Consider the following 16,651-nt stretch of genomic DNA (forward strand, 5'->3'; position numbering starts at 1 on the left):
CACCATATTCACCGGATTTTGCCCCAACAGATTATTACCTGTGTCGTTCTCTCGACAATACCCTCGGTGGAAAATTCTTCACAAATGAGAGAAATCTTCGGAACGCACAAGGAGACTTATACGTATCCACGACCGCTGACTTTTATCGACAGGGTATTGTGCAGCTGCAGGTATGTTGGCAAGTAGTATTAGATTAATTCGAAACCTAAAGGTACGTACCGTTTACTGTATTGTTCTTTGTTTATCACCACTCTGAAATTGTAAAAACTTTTCGGTTACGTTGTAAAATTTTGCTGATGTTATTTTTTTTTTTTTAAAAAAAAAAGGACCGGGTATAAACAAAAGAAAAACCGATTTCACATACAAACATGTCAGAGTGGTGTACGTTCACCTCAGGTAGGGAAAACGTCTACATATCGTCCTCTTTCAAGAGTTTCACCAACTAACAGCGTGTCTGGCAGCAGTATTCGCTACTGAGAGTGCAGGCATGGAACTCACAGATGAAAGATGATCAAATGAATAGATAATAAATGAAGCTACCTTCTCAATCTTACCCTCTTCCTTATAATAAGGATTTGCTTTATGAAAGGAGAAGGAAACTATTGACTGGGAGAACTATCGAATCTACTGAAACTTTGTAATTTGCATCAAGAAGCACATAGGCAAACATTAAACTATGTAGTTCACATAACAAAAGCGCTTATAGGTTTACAATTTACCTTGAGAATAAGCCAGCTGAAACAATGAGTTCAGGGAAAGACTAATGCAAATTGACGTTAAAGACAACCAATGTCGTGCTAAGGGCAAGAAGTTTGTTTTCCTCAACTCATAGAACGTGATAACTCAACTGCTTCTATCAGTTGAATATATTTAGCTTGTTTAATTTTACTTTCTTGTGAGTTTTATTTATTTTTTTAAAAAAAAGATACAATAATATTTAATACAAACGTAGTTCACAAATATTTTGATTGTAATTTACATACAGTGACTAAACTATTTAATCAAATGAATTACTATTATTTCTATTTACAGCACTTTATTATCTGAGAAGGCTTTAGGAAATGTTATAAAAGAATTAAAACGCAGCATTTAAAAAATCATTTTAAATAAACAATATTTATTGGAGTATTTTTAAGATCTTATGCAGTATGAAAATATTAGAAAATAAGATATTGGTCGAATAATTGAGCGTACACTCTTGGTACAAATGATTGTCCTAATTCTTCGAGGTATATATACAACAAAAAGTTATGTACACATCTAAGGCGGAATAGAGTTCCAGACAGTTTCTATATTCCCCAAAAGTCCATTTACAGTAGGTCTATCCAATGCCAAAACCGCGAATGAGCTAAATTTGATTTCAGTTATAAACTTAGCCCGAAAAATCAGTATATACTTAGGTACGTGTTTTAGGAATTGACGATAACTTTTAATATACTCATATTTCACAAATGGGACTTTGGTATTGGAATCTGGCTGCCCCAAATAACATGAAACTGCAGTTAGGTGAAAATAGCAAAGTTTGCACATTCGCGGTTTTGACATTGGACCGACGATAATACAGCCACCTGGGTAAGAAGCTAAGAATCTTTTGACCTCAGCGAGCCTTAAAAGATGATCGATCAAGTTGAAGTTGAGGAATTCTGAAGACTACTACAGTAAATAAAATGGCTGACTTTTATGTCACTCAATACACATCAGCAGTGTAAATCATCGTTATCTTACTCAAAGATAATGTCCGGGGAATTGAGCTGACACTGTTCATGATTGACAAAAGTTTCGTCTCCAAACTTTGGTTTGTTGTTGAACGTTCATCATGCCAATGACTCATTCGCATGGCCCAACCCACCATATGACCCCACTATATAAAATGATCTCTGGACCAAGAGAGGGGTTTGTATGTGATTGTCCTGGTGATTCTCTATGGGTTTAATTTACTTCCATTGCTTCCCTTCAAATCTGAGTTGGTTAATTTTGGCCTCACCAGACCAAATGACCTTTGCCCAGTCTGCTAAAGTAAATATTTGTAGTAATGCTGCGGTTGTAAAAGTAGGAATTTGCTCAATCACGTAACCTAAATCAGGATCCATCCTTGAATGCAGACTTTGACAGAAAGAACTCTTCAATTTGTGAAGCTAGTAAATTGGAAACCAAAGAAGATACAGCACATTTTTATTTAAATTTCTAGAAAATATACTAAATACTGGTTTATATTAAAGTGCTTTAAGCCTCCGACCACGTCATGGTGTCTATTGGAAAAGTTCAGTACATCGCTGTTTGATGATACACTCCTCACCCGAATCTATGCTCCAGGGAGTTCCTCGACGCAGTATTGGGCACTCTTGCGTATCCAACCGCTATTTCTTCAGATCATCATACGCTTTGCCGAGAACTTAAACGCTCTGAAGCTATTGTCTACACACTGGTAGAAAAAATAGATTTAAAAGAAATCTACGACATTATGTTTATAAAAACTTAATAATAATAATAATAATAATAATAATAATAATAATAATAATAATAATAATAATAATAATAATAATAATAATAATAATAATAATAATAATAATAATAATAATAGGTACGCTTGGGATCAAAGTTACTAGATATGAAACTGATTTAACATCCATCTTTTTTTTTTTAAAAAAATGAGAAATTCAGTTTAATGTTCCTTCTCTCTCCTAACCTAAAATTTTATTGTAATAGAGTGACAATTGAAAAATAAATTCGGTGATTCAGTGGTAGAACGATTTCCTCTGGTGTGTGGAGTCCCTGGTTCTATCCCGGAACAAGCAAATTTGTGATAGACAAGATCGTGTCCGTTATCTTTTTCAAGGTACGCTTGTTTCCTTCCACATTCTCATTCCACCAAATATTCCATCATCATGCACTTGTCTTAACAATTCGTCTCTTTTAGCTTGAAGGACATAATCGCTGGACTTTAAACTGAAATATGAAAGATGAAGAATTAATTCGTGAAAGAAAAACTGATTAGTACCCAGAAAACATAAAAATGATGGAATAGAACTAGGAAACTTTTAAACCAGAGATGAACGGACACATTACCACAGCGGTTTTCAGACCGTAACTGGTTCTCGAGGTCTATCCTTGTGCTCCCCTTAAAATGAATTAGTAAAAACAAGACAGTAAAATAAAATTCAAATGAATTGCGTACCCCATACTACATCTAGTTGACCGTCTCAAATACTAAATAATACATTTTATATACAGTATCGGTTTTAGGCCGGGGCCCCCCACATGTTTTTGCATTGAAGATAAACTGATATTTTCAATTTTGAAATATTTAATATAACTTAATTATTGTTTGTTTTGCAAGAAATTTAATGTTACAGATTCTTAACCATGAAGTATACCATGATAAGCTCCTACAAACATGGGAATGGGCGAAGGAGTCACAGCGTATTTTAGAAACTGCATTTTGTCAAGTTTTGAATGATTTTTTTTTTTTAATTTCTTAGTAGAAGTTTCAAGTAGTTATATTATTGCTTTTTGGTTATGTAACACAGTTTTTTGTCTTCACTGTGAACAACGTTGTAACAAAAGGGGGACCACATCATCTAAAAATTCAATTTATTGCTTATAGGCAATACAGTGTTATTTCGAAATTATACCACCAGTAGCTTATACCGAAAACGATAGAACGCTAACCCCTGTCCGACCAACTTCTTAGTAAATAATAATAAAGGAAATTCTACACCGACCTACAAATAAAAAGTAGAAATCTTTGTTTCTTTTTTAAAATTATTTTATTTAGGTCTAAATTGGTGGCGAATTATACCAATATATTCAGTATAGTATTTATAGATTTTAAGTATGTGTGTGTGTGTGTAGAGCGGTGGATTCTTGATACCTTTTTATGTAGTGTAAAATCTAACGAAGTCATTTTATCCAGTGTACATTTGTCAGTTAACTTTAAATTTCCCTCTGTAAATTCAAAAATTCTAGGTATTGATGAACTTCTCTGTAGCCTGATGGCTAAGGCGCTAGACTTACGTAGAAAAATAATACATGTAAAATAGACTTTCATTATGAAACAATATTCCGTCCCTTAAATTATCCCCCCAGGGATAAAAAAAATCTACTATGTGAGTCGATAGAAAAATAAGTGAGGGGGAATTTCTCCTTCCTCTGGTGAGAAGGGAAAAGAAAAAGAAACATAATGTAGATCATGAGCAGCAAAACAATATATAATATGTAACGTTGAGAGCTGACTCCTCAGTTTTTCCCTCTAGAACCGCCACTGGTTATATAACCAAAAATTATACAATTTTGTATTATCATTAAATATATTTGATAGCCGTTATTTACTGAAAAATATATTTTGCTCTATTAAAGCCATTACAAGATTTAAAATTACTATAAATAATTACAGTAGTATAAAAATTTGTGCTCAAAACGTGATTTATATATATATATATATATATATATATATATATATATATATATATATATATATATATATATATATATATATGTGTGTGTGTGTGTGTGTGTGTGTTTTAGAAGAGAACAAAAGCAAGGTATTATGAAGAACTATCTGATTGATAAAGTGTTCCCCACTTTTCTTTAAGAAAAAAAGGATAAGAAACGGTGCTGTAGTACAGTGAACTCATTAATGCAAAAGTAAGTATTCTTTTTTTTTTAAAAAAAAACTGTAAGTAAACAATTAAACTCTTGTCAGACTGATAAACATAAATTGTAATAACACTCTAGTTTACATAGCCCGACTAGTTCATCAAACTTCTAAAAACTAATAGTCTAATCGTGTTCTAGCATCCAGGCTAGTTGAGTGAATGACATTTCTCTTAACTCTACACAACATACAACAAATTTACAGTCATCTGCACATGACAGGAAATCGATCATGCTAATACCAAAAACCATTTATGGCATTGTTCAATAACCAGGTTGACTTCATCTTGTTATTATGTGCTCAACAGCTTTTGATAGATTCGTTAGAGACAAACGAGTTTCTTCATTTTTTAAAATTCCTTTTCAACATTCAGCCATAATAGGAACAGAAAACACATAAGGGAACACATATACCCTTAAATATATACGAAACTTCAATAAGAACTTTCAACTATTTGCAATTAAATACAAAAGAACAATATAACAATGAAACGGATCATGTATATTTATGAATAAATGAATTTGCGTTTATAATAATTATTAAAAATGCCTAATATTTTTGCCTAGTTATTTGAAGACTCACTGTAGAAAGCACTGTAAGTGTCACCTTGAAATTGTTTCACTTATTTTATTTTTTAAATACGCTTATGCCTTAGTTAGATTTTCATATATAGCTTCACCTCGTTATATGCTAGGTTGTATTTCTAAGCAACAGTATTTTCTATTTTGTGACGCTTGGGCACAATTTACTATCTTTTCTTCTCTCCTGTTACAGTAACTATCATTTTTGGCACTTATATTATTTTGTACAGCGAGTGTTCATTTATGTAAGCCGTAAAACTGAAATGTTTTGAACATAATATATTAACACATTGGCGTTATGTATGATAGTGTAAATACAGTATAATGATGATAATAATAATAATAATAATAATAATAATAATAATAATAATAATAATAATAATAATAATAAAATAAGCAAATTGAACAACCAACATGCGGTGAAATCTTCAGAGATATTCTATTTCTTCAATTTATTTTTTACTTTGGAAGGAAATGAGCAGCACTAGATGTTCCTTTATCCATTTTCAGATTTACAAACGATAAACCCTTCCAACAAGTTATATTTTTTTTCCTTGTTTTAATTCTACTATATGTTTCGTAATATACCATTGAAGGTAATTTCTTCATATAAACAGAATTTTCTCCCTTTTATAAACTGCTTTTAATATTCTTTGGGCCTAATAAAAGATACTGTGTGACAATAAGGCACTGAAAATTGCCTTCAAAACAAGGAAAAAATGAACTTCTAATGAGATGATAAACGATATAGTTTGTTAAACATGAGAAGTTTATTTTCAAGACAAAACATTTTTAATCTCCAATTTAGTCCAAAATTCACCTTTAATGGTTTCTCGCTCCTTAGAATGAAATGTTCCAGAATCGCTAACTTTACACTACAAATCAATAAACAAAGTACCCCAAAAGTAGGTAAACAGTACCGTACTGATCAGCTCATTGCATTTTATATCATTTCTTATAGTTATCCATCAGGTAGACTTCGTTTCTTTATTATTTATTCTTAATGTGTTTTTACTTACATCTTAAAGTCGGAAGAGCCGAAGCAAATAAACTCATAAACTAGGATGCTATACTTGCTCAATACATGGGTGTATACCTATTTTCGGACCACCCTGTATTCTTGTTTTCATATAGACTCGACTAACTTTACTTTGTGAGTTCTACCGAAATCCTTGCCGTGAACTTGATCTATCACAGATTAAATACATCTGTTCGATTTTGCACAATACATCGCATACAACGACTTCCCCCATTTATAGTTGATGACCTCTGCAACGTGTCGCAAATGCATGTATTGCCATTACTCAAGAACAACATTCAAAGTTTCTTTCTCTCTATGACTCATTGTATTGTAGCCTTCATAGATATCTGTTGCGGACCTATATACTGTTAGCCTCTGAAAGTTATGGTGAGCTACCGAGATGCAGATATACATTGCACACATTGATAGGATAATCGTTTCACACTCGTACCTTACCTTCCTCCTCCCTTGCTGTTGCATTTTTTAAGTCTAGCAGTGTATTTAGAACATAAATAAAGCGTAAACAAGACTAGATAGGCTTATTTTCGCCAAATTGAGCAAACGCTAAAACACTGAGGTATATTTACAACACAAGCTTCAATAAATATGCCGTTGAAGCCGGTAATAGTCAACTCTATTACAAACAATTACTCATAATGTTGACAATTTTACGTCAACAGAAGCTAAATTGTGGTTTCCGTCAATATCTCGCAGACAAGCTCCCAGTATTGCAAACTGAGCATGTGATTCCCCCTAATTTCTCTGGAGATTGAACAGTCACGCTGAATGCATTATAAAATTTGATTAATGAGTCTAATCTTGGATAACTATCTAGAAACTTACATTAAGTATTGGCTATAGTAAATAATAGTCTATCAATTGCTATATATTGTATGTATTATTGTTGTGAATTGTCATTATGTGTATTTCAAATGTGACTATAATAGACTATTGAAGATGCAGAAAGTATACATATATATATATATATATATATATATATATATATATATATATATATATATATATATATATATATATATATATATATATATGATTCCACCTTGTATCGTCCAAGCGCCCCTAACCTTTCGTGTATTGTAACAATAGTAGTTTTTGTGATTCTTGGTTTACCAAAACTCTTTTATATATTTGCTCTGTCCGTGTATCCGTTCTTCTGAGAATCAAAATATTTATGAACATCTTGATCGATCCGCATCAATTTTGGGGCAGGGTGTAGTGAGTCAAGAACTAGGGATTCAACTCGTTGATGGACTTGATTCAATCGTCGTAAGCGTAGAACAATCATTTCCAGTTTTAACGTTAATCGCTATAGAGCAAGAACTCTAATAAACAGCGAGAGGTTTCATACAATCAATACATTCGAAGTGACCCAAGAATGTATTCCATTTTCACTCTAATCTTTCTACTATCACGTTTTGTCTATACAAATATTTGCGTACGTTAGAGCCAAGCAATTAAATAAGTATGTTTAAGTCTTCGCTCTGAGAAAACAGGTGCAAATAAACACAATACTTTTTTACAGAAAACTACACTGGGTCTGTAAGAAATAAATGATTAAAATTGAAATCAACTTAGCTTTCCTAACTCAAAATAAGAATCTCTTTTCTTCACACAGAACTTTATAAGACCAACAATTCATGAAATGATTTCTGGAAGTTCTGGACTGTAGTGGTGTTCAAGGTCCTCCCTAATTCTTTTTGAATGATAGAATATCGTCAAAAAATATAATCCTCCGTTAAGGAATGGGGCACACAAGTCCCGTTACTTAAAATAATACTTTGTTATTTAATGAAACGTTTCCTTATTTATCTCTACGAAGTTTCATATTAACGTGGAACTAGCATTTCTGTCATTCACAAGCATGTCCTAATGCCAAAATTTGACTTTTTGCAAGAAACCTGCTTGCATCTATGTGCACGACATCTTCCGTGAATTCCATCCCAGCACAGAAACTCTTACGCTATTCAAAAACACGACACAGAAAGGTTACTGTTCCCATAAGCCTTTCTCAATATTTGAAATTTTTTCGTTGGAGTTCGTAAGGTACCATATCACCAGACTATAGAGCCACGTCACCCACCACACTGACAACTCGAGTAAAAAATTTCTGCTCCTATATATAAAAGGACCGACAATACTATCAATTGAATGGTAGGCAATATTAACTCAACAACAATAATAACTCATGCTAAAAGTATATTTATACCAAGTAAGTACTGTTGTATTACTGGATGTAAGTAACTCATCATTTGCGTAAATTTGCCGGTCCCTTAAATTTTGATTATGGTTTTGGAGTAAAAGGGTGGCTTACATATTCACGTCAAAGTAGGCCTTCCTGCACCGAGCAGACACCTCAGGGAATCATCAAGTACTCAGGATAGAAAGGGGTGGTACGGTTGTTAAACGATAAGAAGTGTTGCCAGTGCATAAGATGTAATGTTCATGACTGGCATACATAAGAGATTTTCAATTCTGCTGCCGATATTCTTGCTTGCTTGACATCACTGATTCGGCAACGTACCAGTTGTTTTGTCTACTCTCTATACTGTTTGTTGCGTTTACTGAAAGTGAAAGAAAACATCAGATTATGGCTTCCCAATGCATTGAGTATTAGGTCAATATATGACATGGCAGCACGCTTTCGGTATCCAAGAAAAGACAGAGATAACAGGGACAGCGAGAAAGACAGACGACAAAGTGGAATAAAATAAAATAAGTGTTAGCAGTGTAGAGCAGTCATAGAACTATCAATGGTGTATTTGGAATGGTGTAGAGGGTATGCCATGTATTTTCCTTTTTGCCTGTCAACACTGTTTCTTGTTTATCAGTGTCACGTTTCGTGCGTGCTTCTTGTTGTCTAGGTGCGGTTTGCTGAGAAGAGGAACAGGAAACTGTGACGTTACAGAACATCTAATCGGAAAGGACTTCTCTGGATGTCTCTTGTAAAGGAACAAGAATTAAGTGTTTAAAGAGCATACTAATTACTCAGTTATTTTAGTCACATGTCTCTTATTTACACCAATGTTACACGAAAAGAGTACGATGCGCCTGTGTATTCAGTCACATGAGCTTTCTTTGCAAAAAGAGCCAAGAACCTTTCATACTAAAGACGATAACGCTAGCGATTCTATCGTGGAAGCATATTTGGTAGCCTCTAGTTAGAATAATGACCAGCATAGTAATGGCCAAATAAGATTGGCAAAACGTTGGGCCAACGTAGTTTAAAGTGTATTTTGACAGACCAACAATTTACTATTACTTTCTAACAGTTTCCATCGTTCATAATTTTACTCCTTTCGTAGGTGTTACGTTCGAAATTGTGTCGGTTGCAAATGCTCGGCAAAGCGGTGTCACCAATGCAATGTGTCACCAACGTTTTTACAATTGGGTGGTTTACCAACTGCTCGGCAAAGCAGTTAATTACAACGTAAGACCAACGTTGGCAATTGAGTTGGTTGGTAAAATGTTCGACAAAGCGGCTGATTACAACGTAGAGCCAACTTTAGCGATTGAGTGAGATTTTGTTTGCAAATGTTCCACAAAGCGGACAATTACAGTGTAAAGCCAACTGAGTTCGTAAGTCAAATGTTCACAATTGTCAGTAAAGTGGCCAATTACAACGTAGGTTCAAGGTCAGCAATTGAGTTTGTTCGCAAATACTCGGTAAAGTGACCAATTACAACCTGCAAAGTTGACATATGGTTAACCTCCTGTTTCCCACTGTTTCGACTATCGTCTGTGGTACTAGAACAGTAGTAATATATGTTAACAGCTGTGAAGTATAATAAATATAAACGTTAATATTATTATAAGTGTTAGAGATAAAGTAGGAGAACCCACACTGGAAGGAGGAGTCATAACGCTAAGTAAAATTTTAGTCAGGAAGAGAAAAATAGATGAAACATTTAATTTAGTTAATAACTTTGAAGAAAAATATATAATTATTTATATAAGAAAAATGTGTTTTTGTTCGTTTGCATGTGGTTAAGATTCTCGCTTAAAATTGTAAATTCATGTCTCACGTTCATATAATGTCGACACTGAAATGGAACTTTAAATTTTAAGCCAATCAATCAACCATCAGCATGATGTAATCAACTCGGTTGATATTGAGGATAAGAACAATTGTATAGCTAAGTTTAGAAACAATACTGAATTAAAGCGGGGTGCAAAATCATACCAGTTCATACCAATGTGTGTGGGGAATGGGAGGGTGAACAGGAATGTAAAAGATTGTTTCACTGAAGTGTTTTGACCTACAGAGTTTACATAGTTCGTACCCATAGAATAAGACTCTCAAAAATCTGAAATGTCATTTTTACAGGTAAGCCTAAAATAAATTTTGTCTAAAGAAACAATATTACCATCTCTATCTTTCGAGAATTGTAACGTTATTTAAATATATGTGAGTTGAGAAAAACTTTCTTAACAGGTTGACTGCCATGAGCATCATATGTGGTGCTCACCCTATTTTTCTGTGGGGTCAAGAGAACCATATATGATGCTCATGCTCGATATCACAAATTACTAAAATATTGAGGTTCTTGAGCATCATATATGATACTGATTGTCACAAATTACTGTGAGACCACGAGCATGACATATGGAGCTCGGGTCCCATTGGTACATTTTCGGGAGAAGCAAAATATCGCGACAAAAACGTGATATGACTATCCATAATTGAGCCAAAGGTAAGAAGAAATTTATGTCCTCCTGGGAGCAGTACCCTTAAATCACCTTGGCAGTCAACCTGTTAAATAGATACAAAGTACAATTATTACAAATTAAAAAAATGATGACTAGTTTGAGTTACCACAGTCTTAATCTCTGGTGCAAATTATTAAAGTGCCTAAGATCAGAAATATCGTTAACCATTACTTCAAATATTAATTACAAATAAAGTATAAGTTAACTAGATATGAATTACGGTTATTAATTTGCAACTCTGCCAGCAGTGCACTTTATTTATTCTCCTAGTAAACAACTACTGCGGGAAATTTTCATCCAATAATGTACAGCAGGACAAATTCCACAGAACTCTCTATGATTTGACACCCTGATTTAAAATGTGGGAAATTTCAATGGGAGAGTTTTGAGTTGATTGATTGTCGTGTTTAGTAGAGATATTAGAGATGACGCTATTTCTCCTTGTTAAAATAATGCTATTGGTATCATAGTGAACATCCTTGATTAAACAATTCTGATACAAAAGTTGAAATAGATGCAGAGAAAATCCCAGAGTACCAAGGATTACTTTTATTGAAGATAGACCTCTGTTAACCCTTCTGTGGGCAATGGGAAAAAGAGTTCCCGTCAAGGGAGCGTAAGTATGCTCTTACTTGCTCCACTGGGAAGCGAGATTCCCATTAGTTATGAGTGTTTTTCAATATGGAAATGAAAATTGCACTAGAGAAATTATTTCGTTTGTTTGTTTGGTTGTTTTGAGTGTGTGTTGGGTAATATGTAGTAGGAGGTATCGCGTCCCATTACTTGTAGAAATAATTGGCCCACGAAAGGGTTAACAACTATAAATCCTTCTGAAGGAAACGTATAAATTCAACACAAGACGATTTTGAGTAGGATATTCCAAATAGTGCCGTACGAAGCACCTTTAACTTCCCATACTTCATGGAAAGCTTGTAAGTCTATTATTTAGTTCTGAAATATGCGTTTATATTGATATATAAGGATTTTCCGGAAAATAATGAAACCCATTTTCTTAGACCAATCAGATTGAACGGAGGATGGTGTCTTAAAACGTGATTGTTGAAGGAGGATATCAGGTAGCGATTGACTTATTATCAGCTGGTTCTGAGGTTTTACGTACAGAGTCCAGATTACTTTCGAGAGAACAGCTGTTCGAGTGTCACACAACGGTCAAAGTGCAGAGAAGTGTCGAAGAGCAGTACGTGAAAACTTAATGATCGAGCAAGCCAACCTGAGAAATCACAAGTGTTTCGGTAGCTTAGTTGTGACAAACTACCGAGCATCCTCGATCAAAGATAGCTCGAATAAGGAAATTGAAAAAAAAAAATTAAGAATAATTATTCTCGTGCCACTTCGATAGAGTCGCGTCTGGAAATTGCAAACATTTGGATTCTTAAAGACAATAATATTAATGAGAGAGTTTGTGGCGAAACAAATTGCAGTCATGTTATCGCAATTTTCCTACAGCCAGGATATCTCCCTGTGTGACCTATTATTATTTCCCTAGCTCAAATACATTATAACGGACACAGTTCTTTGACTGTTTGAAAAGTAAGCTCCCTCATGACTATACCTTTAGCGTACGCGCCTCTGGCGTAGGAGACCCGGTACGATTTCTGACGAGAGTTAGTGAAGTTCAGATCTCACGTTAAGCTGTGGGTTCAGGTCTTAACCTCCCTGAAAGGGACACTAAACCCAAAATCAAGTCAAATTAAATTATTGAAACATACAAAGTAACTTATCGGGTGCTTTGAAAGAAATTTCTATTCAAGATCCAGACGAGATATGACGAGTGGCAGAAAGAACTCCTGGCAACGGTAGGTATATTGATTCGCAAATATTTAATTTAAAATAATAATAATAATATGTAAGCGATTTGTTTTAACACTAGATTCTCTATAGGTGCGAATCCAATTAAACCTATAGAGTGAAAAATATGCGACTACTCCGACAGCGGAACCAGGATCTCCTACTTACGGGTTCAATACACTGTAGTCGCACCGCTATATGAACCGTTCTCCAATCACGTAGCACTACCGTTTTAGACAGAAGGCAGTGACAGACAGTGCGCTTGTCATTGGCTGCGGATGACTTCATATCCTTGATAGCATTCAATTGTTGCAACATCATAACATTAAGCAAAATCCACAACGTTGTAACAAGTGCTTCCAGGTCAGCAGAAGTAAATAAACGGTTTAGGCCACACTGGGAGCTACAGAGGCGATAGTTGCTACACTGCCTTGCTAGCTATATATTTTCACTCTTTATAGAATTTGTCTCATTACCTTTCGGACATACCTTGCTTTTAAGAGAATTTTTCATTCATGACTATATTTTTCCTTATATTTATTAGCAACACTATTGCATCAAGAAACACAACTAATCTCTTCTCCCGACATTTTAAAATCAGAGCTACACGGGAAGTTATATATAATATAGTGTCCATAATCACAAGCAATTAAGTTATCAATATATGTTTTTTCATTATGGATGTTATTGACAATCCTAGTTATACTGCATCATTGTTTAATTGGGGTCTTGCTGGATTGATCAGCTCGTACAGTGTGTATGTGTGTGTACAGAGTACATTGTGCTGACACATGATGAATTACGTTATTTCAAATACTCTACGTAGTCGTAACTAAATAATATGATGTTTTGTTCATTATTGCAAACATTGACAATGAACACAATGCTAAATTGAGTTATTGTTAATTTGTTCAGCGACATTTGAATTGGCACTAAAAAATTGTCTTTAATCATTTTTGTCTTTAATACACAAACATTTGCTTTAATTAACAAACGGTTACATAAGTGTGATTTTAAAGTGGAAATTGAGTTTTTAATTTTAGGTTACATAGACAGAAAATAATTTAACATCATAGATACCGATAGCTTACCGTTAGTAGCAGGTCATTTGTTACAAATGGATAAACTTTCTTTCTAGTTTTACTTCTATAATAAAGGTAAAAATATGGGTACCACAATAAGTATTTTTGATACAATTAACCCTGGCACTATCTAGGGTTTTTTTTTTTTTTTTTTTTTTTTTTGTAATGCTGACTAACAATGAGGGGTCATTTTGTACTCACCTGTTAAGATTAAATATATCTCGCAATAGAGACTAATTAGAAACTCGCACAAAAATCTACAAAGACTGAAGTGAATAGTACACAGGATGAGACTATCAGCTATTTATGATGCTGCCATCTAGAAGTGGTTATTCTAAATGTCAGTCACATCTTGTACCAACGGGGGGAGGGGATACTTTCTGCCCACCAACTTAAAAGCAAATTTATGAGACACACTAACGTGAATCTCTCAGAATGAACAGTACACGGAATAAGACTATCCGCAAATTCAGAAAAGGTGGGATACTGCTATATATTATACTGCCATCTAGGAGAGAAAGACTACTAATGTCAGTCACATGTCCTACCAAGGCGGGGTAGTTTGTGCTCACCAACTTAAAATAGCAAATTTTATGAGACACACATACGTTAAATGTAAACGACCGTAAGGTGTACACTTTAGCTAAACATGTTGAGAAATAACATATTTTCTTACAATTTTAAAGAAACTGTTAGAAGAGTAATTACAAAACATATACTGAGGTGAGCACAAAGTATCCCCCGTTGGTAGTTCGAGGGTTAAAGCATGTTGTTGAGGTATTGTAATGATAGCAATAATTCGGAGTTTCCGTGTATGTCTTCTACGTTTGTTAAACCTCCATTCTGTATTTCTTTTCAAAATAAAAACACAAGAGCATTCCTTATTTTTCTTCTGCTTCAATCGCTAAATCAAGATGCTTCCCTGTCTAGTTTCTGTTTACTTACTCAAAAGGAAATTCAGACTTAACTCACTACCTTGGAAACCTCCATTTATTTCCTGCTTACAACTTGGTGTCTCTCTGATGAGCTAGTCGACATGTACGCAAAACACACACGAAGACACACCAATAACAAACCAAGCAATATCGTTGGAAAAAGACATCTCAGGAAAGAAACCATCAAGGAAACTTAGTGTCAAACACGAAACCGTTTGTCGTGTCAAGACTACAACTACGACTAAAACATTAGGAACTTCTGTCTTCCTGTGGCCCTCGGTTGCACTATAAATGAAAGAGAGATCATTCCATTGAAAATTTGTCATCATTTTACTTTCCAAGGAAGAGAAGACGGACTCTTCATGATCAAGTGAGACAAAAGAGGGTATCAGCTAATTCATTTTGCGTCTTAATTTGTTTGATTAATTTTCATTCCTAATTTTGATTGCACATTTCCTTTACTAAATTTATCCTAATGAGCATTCTCTAACTAAATTTATGATAATTAGCAGCAAAGGTTGGAGATTTTAGTCTATAGTTATCGCTACTTTGAGTATTGTAAAACACCAAAATAAATTATTGAAGAATCAATTCCTAACGAATTGATATTAATCTACAATTAGTCCATTTAATCGACATGAACCAAGATATTTAATTTAGTCAGTTTTCGCAGTCGAAAAATTTTGATAAAGTTTAAATTTACAGGTGATTTATTTTATTGTAGTTTAATTGAATTTAATTGAGAAAAACAAAAGGCCTAATTATAGTTTCTCATCATTGTATGGTAATACTTTTAAATACATATATAATAACATAATAATATGATTTCAATTGTATCGTAATACACTTTAAAATACATATGTAATAAAGTAATATTATGAAAGCAAAATATACGTTAAAATATGCATAGCACGATATTATACGATACAGAAAATTTATATAGAATGACAATTTTGCTTATAACTAAAAATATCTAGAAAAGGTAATCAAGAAAGTTATGTCCTTTTTTCACCCACCACATTCGAACATCAATATGTCACCTAAGATGTACCTGGAAGATCAAAACTAATCCCCATCAGCATCGACGATCTTCTGCCAACATTCTGGAAGGCCAGGGATTCCATCGTGGTAGAACTTGGTGGCCCGTAAAGCGAAGAAATTATCAAATGCATTTTTCACCTTTACTAGGGATTTCTACTGGCGTCCTCGAAGATGACTGTCCAAGCAATAGAACAGGTGATAATCGGACGGTGCAATGTTCGAGGAGTATGGTGGATGAAAAAGTGTTTCCCATCCAAGATGCAGAATGGTGTCCAGGGTCATTCTAGCCACATGAGGCTTAGCGTTGTCCTGTAACAGGAGTATCCCCTTGCGATTCAGAAGTGCTGGCTCAAGAGTTTTGAGGTTTTTTTTTTTTTTTTTTTTTTTTAAGAACACGGCTCAACTGCTGATAGTACACGGTTGATTTGATGCTCTGACCAGCTGGAAACAGTTCCCAATACACAATGGGATGCTAACCAACGATGACGACGCCAAGGAGCTTAATACAGGACCCACTTCTTATCACGTGTCAACACCCTGTCAAGAAATGGCTCCTTCCTCAAACGAGACAGCAAAGGACACAGGTATCTGGTCTCGTTGCCGTCTGGCTCAAAGCCAAATCATGTGGGACCCATCGAACAACTTGTAGTGCTTCTCAAGCTGATGGAGGTGCTGCCTAATTCTTTCTTCACTCACACGGAATTGTAGTCCCAGTTCCTCACATGTCTGGCCACTGTTTTCCTCAATTGCTGCCTGAAGATCTTCATTTTGTACTAGTGATGAGCGCAAGAGTCTTGGTC

This window comes from Thermobia domestica, chromosome 11 (genome assembly GCF_964235325.1).
Source record: "Thermobia domestica chromosome 11, izTheDome1.hap1.1, whole genome shotgun sequence".
In the NCBI taxonomy this organism is placed as follows: domain Eukaryota; kingdom Metazoa; phylum Arthropoda; class Insecta; order Zygentoma; family Lepismatidae; genus Thermobia; species Thermobia domestica.